Consider the following 9545-nt stretch of genomic DNA (forward strand, 5'->3'; position numbering starts at 1 on the left):
AAGAAAAGCGTATTGATGTTGCAATACCGCCCGACGTAAACCGTCCATCAAAAGCATCCCAATCAAATGATACTCATTTATTTGCCGCTTTTACAACAGCAAACAACAATGCACAACACTCAGTGTATTTGAACAGTGTTTGGTTTTGCTATATTCACTGACTAATAAAATAATATTTAATTTAGAGTAAAGAGAATGAGGTACAATTATTATGGAACCCTTTCATATCCAAATTTGCTGTTGTACGAGATGACGAGTATATATTCGTTCAATGTTCGGTGTGTTTACAATTGTTATGTCTCTCGTTCATCGGCGTGTACAAATATTTTCCGAAATAACAGTGAATACCATAAATAAATAAATAGATAAACAATGAGACACACAGAGAAAATTTCTGCCATTTCAATAAAAATGGTTTGTGTGTTTGTTATTCCAGCCGAAGATGAACGATGCTATTTTGGTGATGGAACACAATGTGAATGGAGCCGGAGATGCCAAATGACATGCCGTACTATATCGAATTTATGTGGTGGCATTATCATTTTGGCATGTTATACATGTTGTGCATACCTTTTTGCTGCTGTTGGCGCTCACGTTAAATTATGAATTGGCCAAAATGAACAAACACTGAGCTCTATTGTGTATGTGTGCAAAATGTTGACAATTGCCATTTCATTACGCAACATGATAATTTCCCAACAAAAATAGAGCTCAAGTGCTTTCATTTTTATTCAGTCTCTCTGTGGATATAGCGCACTCTATTTGTAACCGGGCAGCAAAAAGCGTACGCAGAGGTTAATTGATTTGTATAATTTACCCAATTTTTCGTAACGCCAACGCAAAGTGGCAAACTTTTTTTTTATCTCTCCCTTTCTCCCTGCCTCTCTGCGCTCTTTTGCTCTCGTTTATTTTGACGACGCGTAAAAACAAAAGGCGAATCGATTAAACTGAAACTCGATTGCGGAGCGTGTGAATCCGCATTTGGTAAGTTTTACATTAATTTTATTGCAATGGTTCCGAGCATTTGTGAAACGTCTTATCAAAAGGCGGTGTTGTGTGCGCGCGCTCCCATTCGTTTGCTATTTTGCTTCCATTCATCATGCGAAAACCCATTTTTCGAAATGACACTTCATTTATTATACACGACGTTTGTATAACTTCCCGTATTTGCGTCAAGCACACTTAAATCGATTTGCAGTTAATTTCAGCAGAACGATTGCTCTTCGCCTTTTACATAGAATCGTACCACGAAAATGAAATGAAAATAATAACAACAGAGAAGAAATAAAATAAAATAAAAAAAACAAATCACACAAAGAATTCTAGAAAGATGTGAAACTGTTGCAAGCATTAAAATAATTGCTTTCTGCGCATTTTTCTGTTCATTCGTAATAAAATGTCATTGGAATGTTTAATACATTTATAAAGTCTATTTACGAGCCAATCTTGTAAGTGAACCGCCTCGAGCCAATTTCAAAAGTCATGAAAATTGAATGAAAGCACAAGCACAAACGCACACAATTTCAAAATTATCGTTGAATAGTTGCATAATTGGTAACAAGCGAAGCAATTGATGAACAAAAAAAATTATTATGGTACATTGAAAATTGCAGCGCCGTTGAATGTGCGGAGATAATTTGACCACCAACATATTAATTCGAGGCCATAACCGTCGATTTCCGTTGATTTTCAAAACTCTCGAGACGATTGTACAAATTAAGCTATTATGTTGTTATTATTGAAAAGAATGTGCTTTGAATATCGCACCAGCGTTTCATTTTGGTGTCTTATCATTTTTTTTGTTTAAATTCGATTATTCAACGAATGTCAACGACAATTGATAGGACAAGCGCATACGATGGAGAGAATAGAGCGCAGCACGATGCATCCCGCATCTCAAAGTCATAATATTCACAATACAACGAAAACAAACCAATAAAAATGAGCATACGGTCGGTGTAGTAATTTATTTATTTGATTATTACATTGTTTATTTCCACGTTTCAGATCGTAAATTTTCGATTTACACCATGCCGAACATCGTACCGCATATCTCTGTCTCTCACACTCGAAACCAAAATGAGTGTCATGAGTGCAAAGCGACAATGTGCCCACGACGATCGAAATATATAAAATATATCGACGTTATACATTATTATCACACTGAGTTATCTTCTGTGTTCGGAAGAGTTTGGGAAAAGGAGAGAGAGAGAGAGAGAGAGAGAGAGAGCGAGCGCGTCAACAGCACATTCACACAGACTATCTCTCGGTCTCGTTCATTTTGATAAGCGGCAGAAGAAAATAGCGTTGCATTGAACATATATTTATGGTTCGATTGCAATGCATCCAACATCTGATGATAGGTTCCTCTGCTTGACCATGCATATGCGTCGATTTTTCTTGTTGTTTCAAGCCTCGAGCCGAAATGCAAACGGAGAGTGAGAAAGAGAGAAAGAGAAATTATTGATTGGATAGTGCATAACATCAAATGGCTTGCATGTAATAAAAATACAATTATCGTCAGTGTGATAATAATTTTTATTCGTTTTTGGGCATTCGTTTCGTATCGTTGTCTTATTTCGTTGTTGTTGCTGTTGCTGGTTTTGAACGAGATAGTCGTTTTGTGTGCAATTTTATTCTGATTTAAATGAATTGGTGTGAAAACGTGTTCCAAGCGATACAGCGTACGTAAATGGATCGATCAGTGGAAAAATTGGTTGCAAAACGACAGAGCGTGGGCTTCGTCATAAATTGACTTCAGTCCACATCATCAGATTAAGATTTTGTGGCCTGTTTATTTCGTTACGGTTTTGTGCTTAAAATGTTTCACGCCAAATGAAATTCCGAGCAGAAGAAAAAAAAAATGGAGAAGAAAGACGAAAAACAACAACACAGTTTTGGTATCAATCATGTTCGAGGATCTGCTTAACGTTCATATGCCACATACATGACAAATTTGCTCTTTTCCCACTATCTGATGCACTCTCTGCATGGACGCGCCAATCGATTCAAACGAAAACGGTAAAAATTTAACCGTCGCCGTCGTGGTGCATAAAATATCACATTTGGTGGGCGTAAATGCACTTATTCCAGGCCAAACTTGGTGCCTGTTATGCCTCTCTTTCTGTTTTTTTCTCTCTTTTGCATTCGCTTGCTCTCACTTTATCTCTTTTGTCGCAGCTTGATGTGATTCGTTTGGATCGAATTTTAATAGACTCGGCTATTTAATAACTCAATCAATTTTTAGCCCATTTTTTTTCGTTTTCACTCTTCCTACCTCTCTCTCTATCGCTCTTTCTCTCTCTTCTCGCTATCGATAGATTGGGCCTGTTTTTATGATTCAATTAAAGTATTGTAATTGATTTTGGTGCTATTTGATATGGTCAATTTTAAAGCGTTTTTATTGATCTGTTATGTGTTTGTTGTGTAACTCACTCAGCATTCAGTTTGATATATACGCTCCTCATTCCTCAATCCCTCAATCCTCATCGACATATACGAATTAATAAAATAATGTTTAAGGGGGCTCTTACAAAGTGCACACATTTTAATGAATAGTGGTGATGGTTAGGTGGCTACGCCACGAGCCAGAGCATGCATGCAAACAACAGAGGCCAAAGAGAAAGAGAAAGAGAGAAAGAGCGCGCGAGTGAATTCCATGGAAGTAAAATAATAAAGAATGAAGCGATCGATTGATGCACACTAATAATATTAAACTGCAAACAGTGCAATAAAACTGGAATTTGTTCGTTGGCCGTAGGCTGATTGTGTGCTAGCAATCCAAAAAAAAGTGTACACAGTACGCACGAAGCCATGCCAAACTGCAACACACAGTTTGCAACAACAGCAAAAAAGAAGAACATTCGACGAATGAAGCACATCAAAGTTGGAAATGGAACGCATTAAAATTTGTATATTGCTGTGCAAATAAAATGAATCCTCCTCATCTTATCGATCCAATAAAATATAATTTCAAGAGCATTTTACATTGGGGCACGGTAAGTGTTCAAGCATCGTATGTGTGGATCTTTGGCTGGAGAGCGCTGACGCGCGCGCGTCTCTCTGCATCAACACGAAAATTGTTTTTTTTTTTTTTTAAGCAAAGCATATTAAGCATATGCCGCAAAAGACTTCTAATATTTTATACTATACTCTACCACCAGCATCATCAGGCAAGCTGGCAGGCAGCTTGACTCACGCCACTAACATGTATGCAAACTAACAATAATGGCAATAATTATAATGTGTGTGCAGTGGCAAAATATGATTTTATATTTACATACATACATACTCATTCAGATTCAATGCCAAGCCATTTAAGCCAAACCATTTAGCCATCTAAGCAGAGCACATTCAATGTGTAGACGATGAAACAGAGACAGAATACATAAACGGATGCTTTCGACGACCGTGCAAAAGACCCCAAACCGTATATTTCATTTTTCATTGTATATGCTTATGAAAATGAGAATGAACGCAAAACTTTAAGCATCAATTTTCATTGAATAAATCGCATTGCGACGGCAAAAACCAAAACAACGCTTTAACTTCAAGTGGTAGAGAACGGCACAAAAAAACCAAAAAAAAACAAACATTTAAATAATCTTTAAGAGTGTAAAGCCGAGCAAAAATAAAACGAAAACAAAAGAATGGAATTAAGTCAAAGAAGGCATTAGATAGAAAAAAATGTGTGCATATGTCGTAATTTTGTTGCGCATATGAAGGGAAAAAAATTATTCAAATTTTGTAAAAGTCGTAAATCTTGTGATAACATACACACTTTGGTTTTTGATATATTCAAAACATACAATAAAAATGCTCATATCTTTGGGCAAGTGCGCGCCCGCGAGAGAGTTTATGAATGATGTTAGCAAAGTTGTATCAAGATATGGAAACCTGGTAATTTCCGAAGAAATTGAATACATTAATGATGGCACAAAACTCTCCTTTTTTCTCTCTTTTTCCCGTCCTCTCTCCACTTTGTGAATTGGCAACAACAAACTGATGCAAATTGGCACCGACATATATATGAATGAATGTGCAAAATATATTCAAACATTTTTAGTTGGCAGTTTAATTTTCGTTTTGAATGCCAAAACCACTGCAGGCCAATTCGAAATTCGATTCCAGCAGAATTTCTGTCCCGTATGCAAGAGAGAGCGTAGTGTGTCTGTGAGAAATTCGTTATTGCGTTTCAATAATTCTTTTTTTTCTTCTTCTCCCGTTTGCTTTTTCGTTCATTCGGCGGCGTTCAGCCACTCAAAATTATATATTTCAGGTGAAGAAACGAAAAATGGTGCACAATTTTTGAAGACAGAGAGTCCGCATTTAATCTAAAGCATCGCTTACGGCTATTGGATCTAAAGTTATAATCAAAATAAACGAAGTGCGTTTTCGCATGTGGCAGAAGATTTAGCACATAATCACATCGCGCATTGCGTTTTTTTATTTCTTTGATGGTCAAAATGAAGTGAAGACCACAAGAAATAGAGACAAAGATTTACGCAGAATGTGCACGGTCCATATTTAATTTATTCAGAAAACTAGTGCGAAACGATGTGGCTAAAGTGGCTCATATATTGACACACACATTAAGAATTTCAGATGTGATATCGCGAATTAACGAAATGAAATTCTATGCAAAGAAAATAAAAAGAAGTTCGTCGACGAGATGAAATGAATTATAGAGAGAAAGAGATCAAGAGAAATGTTGGATTGTGTACGGTTCTTTTTCGGTCGAGTGTTTATAATAAAACACGCGATTTTCGGGCGTTATTCCACTGAAAGTGTCTAGATCGAGTTATTGTGATAGACAGTTGAAAACAAAGTGAAAAAAAAAATACTTCATTTGGTGATAGTGTTCATCGTTCACACGTACCAAACAGGAGAGAAACCTGTAAGCATCACTCAGATAAGGGTGATTCTTTGCTTGGATAAAGAATGAAGCGTAAACAATGTCTGTGTGTGTTATGGAAGCGCAGAAGTGCAAATGTGATAGAGAAAGAATGAGTTTGAAATTGTTCTACACTTTAACAACTAACGTACGTGACGTGGTGATACCGCAATTATAACGAATCCTACCCATATTTGCAATTAAATTCCATTCGAAATACCATCGAAACGTACGTATCACAAATCACACATATTCGTAGGCTGTGAGACAGCAGCTAGAGCGAAAAAAAAACACAGCAAGACCGGCCGAGAGCCACACACTTTATGTAGAAACATAAACATGATAGAGAATAAGAGAGCGCGAGCACGCACATCCATACTGCAAGAATGAAAAACCAAAATCTATCTATGCTGTTTTATCTCTTTTGCCCGTTTTGCTTTCAACACGAGGCCACATTATACAGCTACAACAGTCGAATAATAATAATATCATGCATGGCATTAGAGTTAGGTGAAATAAGCACGACGAATGTGTGTTCGCTTGTGTATGTGAGTGCCGTTTTGTAATAGTCGATATTTGAACTCAAATTCTATTGCATATTTCAATTTCACCTCACTTTTGCACTATCACGTTATTATTATGTTCATCCATTTAATCCTTTAGCTCGATATTCGAAATAACCGACCATATAAACATTAATAGTCTGATAGCTGGCATGCACACGTTCTGCTTTAACTGCTGCTATGCACACAACGATAACGACCTCAGCTACAAACAAATACTCGCGCTCACATCATTTGCTGAACGAAATGAAATGTGTGTGTGTGTGTCTGTCTATGTTTGTATGAATTAAATCTTGGCAGTCGAGCGCAGCACACACCAAGTTGCGGTACCGATAAAGTCATCAATTTGCACAATTTTCATATGTTTTGTGGTGGCTTTGGTGTGCCTGTGCTGAGGCACACAGAAAAGTTCATACCTTTGCCCATTCTGATACACATCCAGATAAGAATATTGAAGTTAGGTCTCTTTTTTTACTGTGCCGCGTGCTTCTAGCTTCATTTCTTCGATGAACCTATATCTCGCTCACTTTGCAACGGTTTCATTACATTTGAAATGGTTGTGAATAACGCAAAGCGTTAAACATTGCCGCCAGCTCCATCAATCCATGATTCATGCATTTCAAATTTCAAATCAATAAATCATGTTCGGTTAAGTATTCAGTTTTCGTTACTTATTATTTTCATTTTTTTTCTCTTCTTCGCTTCATTCAATGCATTTCAAAAAGCCATCCGAACAAGCAATGCAATTTCCTGGAAGTTGTTCGTCGACATGGTTTATTCCAAATATATGCATATAAAATTGAAAATCGATGGAGAAAGGCTAAAGGTTGGGAAAATACTTTAAGTCGTCGACTTAATTAAGTTTCCTAGTTTATCGCATCATATATGTAATATTTGCATTCTGATTGGAAATCGAAACCTTTCATGAAGAAGCGCAACACATTTCTTTTCAATATTCATTTTTTTCCCAAAGCTCCTGTAAATTCCAGCGAAATGCACTTTTTTTCGAAATTGATTTTTTCCTTCGACGAGCAAAATGGAATTTTTTTTTCGCGTTCACCAATGAGTTTGGAAATGTAATAAAAACTATGTACAACCCGACAACTGAATATATCATACCAAATGGATTCTGACAACCGTTTACGACTCTCTGCTTTCACAATGACGCACAAACATTGAACCAAATATCATATATATTCGGACAGTGTCTTTTTTTATCTTTTTCGTTTATCCGCTTATAGCATTGTTGAATGATTAATTTGGGACAGTAATTGAAAATTTTAATTCCGAATTGCACCGATATACACAAAAAAAAAAGAGAACACATAACAAAATGCCCAAACATACATCAAAATAGACACGATACAAAAACGATATCACGGGCGGTAAAAATATTTTAATACATTTGTCAGTACACATTGGACACATTTTTCATCAACATAAATTCGGATACTGAGTTTGCAACAGCAGAAAGAGACATACACACACAAAATAAGAAAATAAATAAATTAATATTGACGACTGTTCCATTTTTCTACACTGTTGGCACTCAATTTGTTAAAAAAAAGGTAATCTTCATAAATATAGAGCATGGGAGGAGAAAAAGCTATGAATCCGATTTAAATAGACGATGAAAAATTGAAGCGCTAAAAAAATGCGACGAAAAATTTCGTCTAATCTTTCGAATTCCTGTCAACAGCATTAAAATCGAAACTGAAACGCGATGGGTGTTAATTTCGTGCGGTAAAAAAGCAAACCAATCGATGATATGCTTCTTTTTTACTTGGAATTATCTGTCTGCATTTCTTTAATGGAATACACTGATATAGATAGAGCCAAAGAAAAAAATTTAGACAAACTCACCGACAAAACAGTTTCTTTTTCGGTGATGTATTAATCCCAAGATTTGTGACAGTTCTTATCTCTCTTGTTTTGTTGCGTTCGACGAATTTCCTTTTGACGAAATGTATATTTACACCGATGTGTTGAAAGAGAAAAAAAAATAATTTCTTTTTACACAGACTATTTGAAAATCACACACCGCGACAAATTCTCGAATTTATTTATTTTATTTGAAAATCATAAAATCCACTCGACTTCACACTTCCGATCAATAAAACCGTTCACTATTTTACAAATTTCGTTTAAAAAACAATTATATTCAAAACACACACACAATCTCTAATCTGTCTATTTGTCTCTTGAATAAATAATAAAGTTTCTGTTGAATTTCGTGGTTTTTTCAGAACTCATAAAAAAGGTGCATCAAATGTCGTATGTCACTTATTACATTTATACTTGTCCAGAATATATCATTTCTATTTTTGTATTTGGATTCCAGTGTTATCTCGTTTTTTTTTTGTTTCGAGATTGGTTTGATTGTTTTTCGTTATTTTCTGTCTTTAAATCACTTAACACTCAATAAAAATCTGTTGTTTTGCGTTTTAAGAAAAACTGCGTTTTTGTCGCGTGTTTGCATATGTTCACAAAAATTTGTCAGTATTTTGTCGTTTTTAGTAATTTTTTGAAATTAAATCAGAAAAGAAAAAAAAATTGTCCCCGGTGAGCAATTAATCGTTGAAATTTACACAATTTTACGAAAAATTCCACAAACAAATTTCACCAAAGAAGAAATGTGTTATCGCCCTGTCCAGAATGACTAATGTGTAATGCACTATGCACCGATCTCAATATATTCACTTCGTTTGTTAAAATTGTATTCCCTCAACGGTTGAAATGTATTCGGTTTTAAAATACGACGAGCATAAAAACTCATCGACGTCTTAACGAACCGGCAGTCAAAGCTATACTGAATGGGATCTCAACATTGATTCCCAAAACTGCACAATGTTGTTTATTTTCATTCGAAGGCATACAGAACGAATCATAACGTACGCGCACACGACAACGGCACCGATGGGTGCATGCAACGCAAACGGCAGTCGTTTATATCGAAATCACAGTGCGTATACTCTCAAACAGTTGTAAACTCATGTACAAACCAATGAGGGTAACAAAAACCGTCTGCGAGAGAACACACGACAACGAAGACAACGAGAGAGAATAACCAAAACAGACGCAGAGGATAC

At 35.9% G+C, this 9545-nt stretch overlaps 1 protein-coding gene across 1 annotated transcript in view; it reads right to left on the reverse strand.

The window, feature by feature from the left end:
- Window positions 1-9249, reverse strand: part of LOC116340777 (roundabout homolog 1-like) — a 78602-nt gene extending 69353 nt beyond the window's left edge. Inside the window, exon 1 of the mRNA XM_031767432.1 lies at window positions 8320-9249. The gene's annotated coding sequence lies outside the window, so the exon portion shown is untranslated. The remainder of the gene's footprint in view (window positions 1-8319) is intronic.
- Between the last annotated feature and the right edge of the window lie 296 nt (window positions 9250-9545).

This window comes from Contarinia nasturtii, unplaced genomic scaffold, assembly GCF_009176525.2.
Source record: "Contarinia nasturtii isolate CC-2019 unplaced genomic scaffold, AAFC_CNas_1.1 Cnas_scaffold_695, whole genome shotgun sequence".
In the NCBI taxonomy this organism is placed as follows: Eukaryota; Metazoa; Arthropoda; class Insecta; order Diptera; family Cecidomyiidae; genus Contarinia; species Contarinia nasturtii.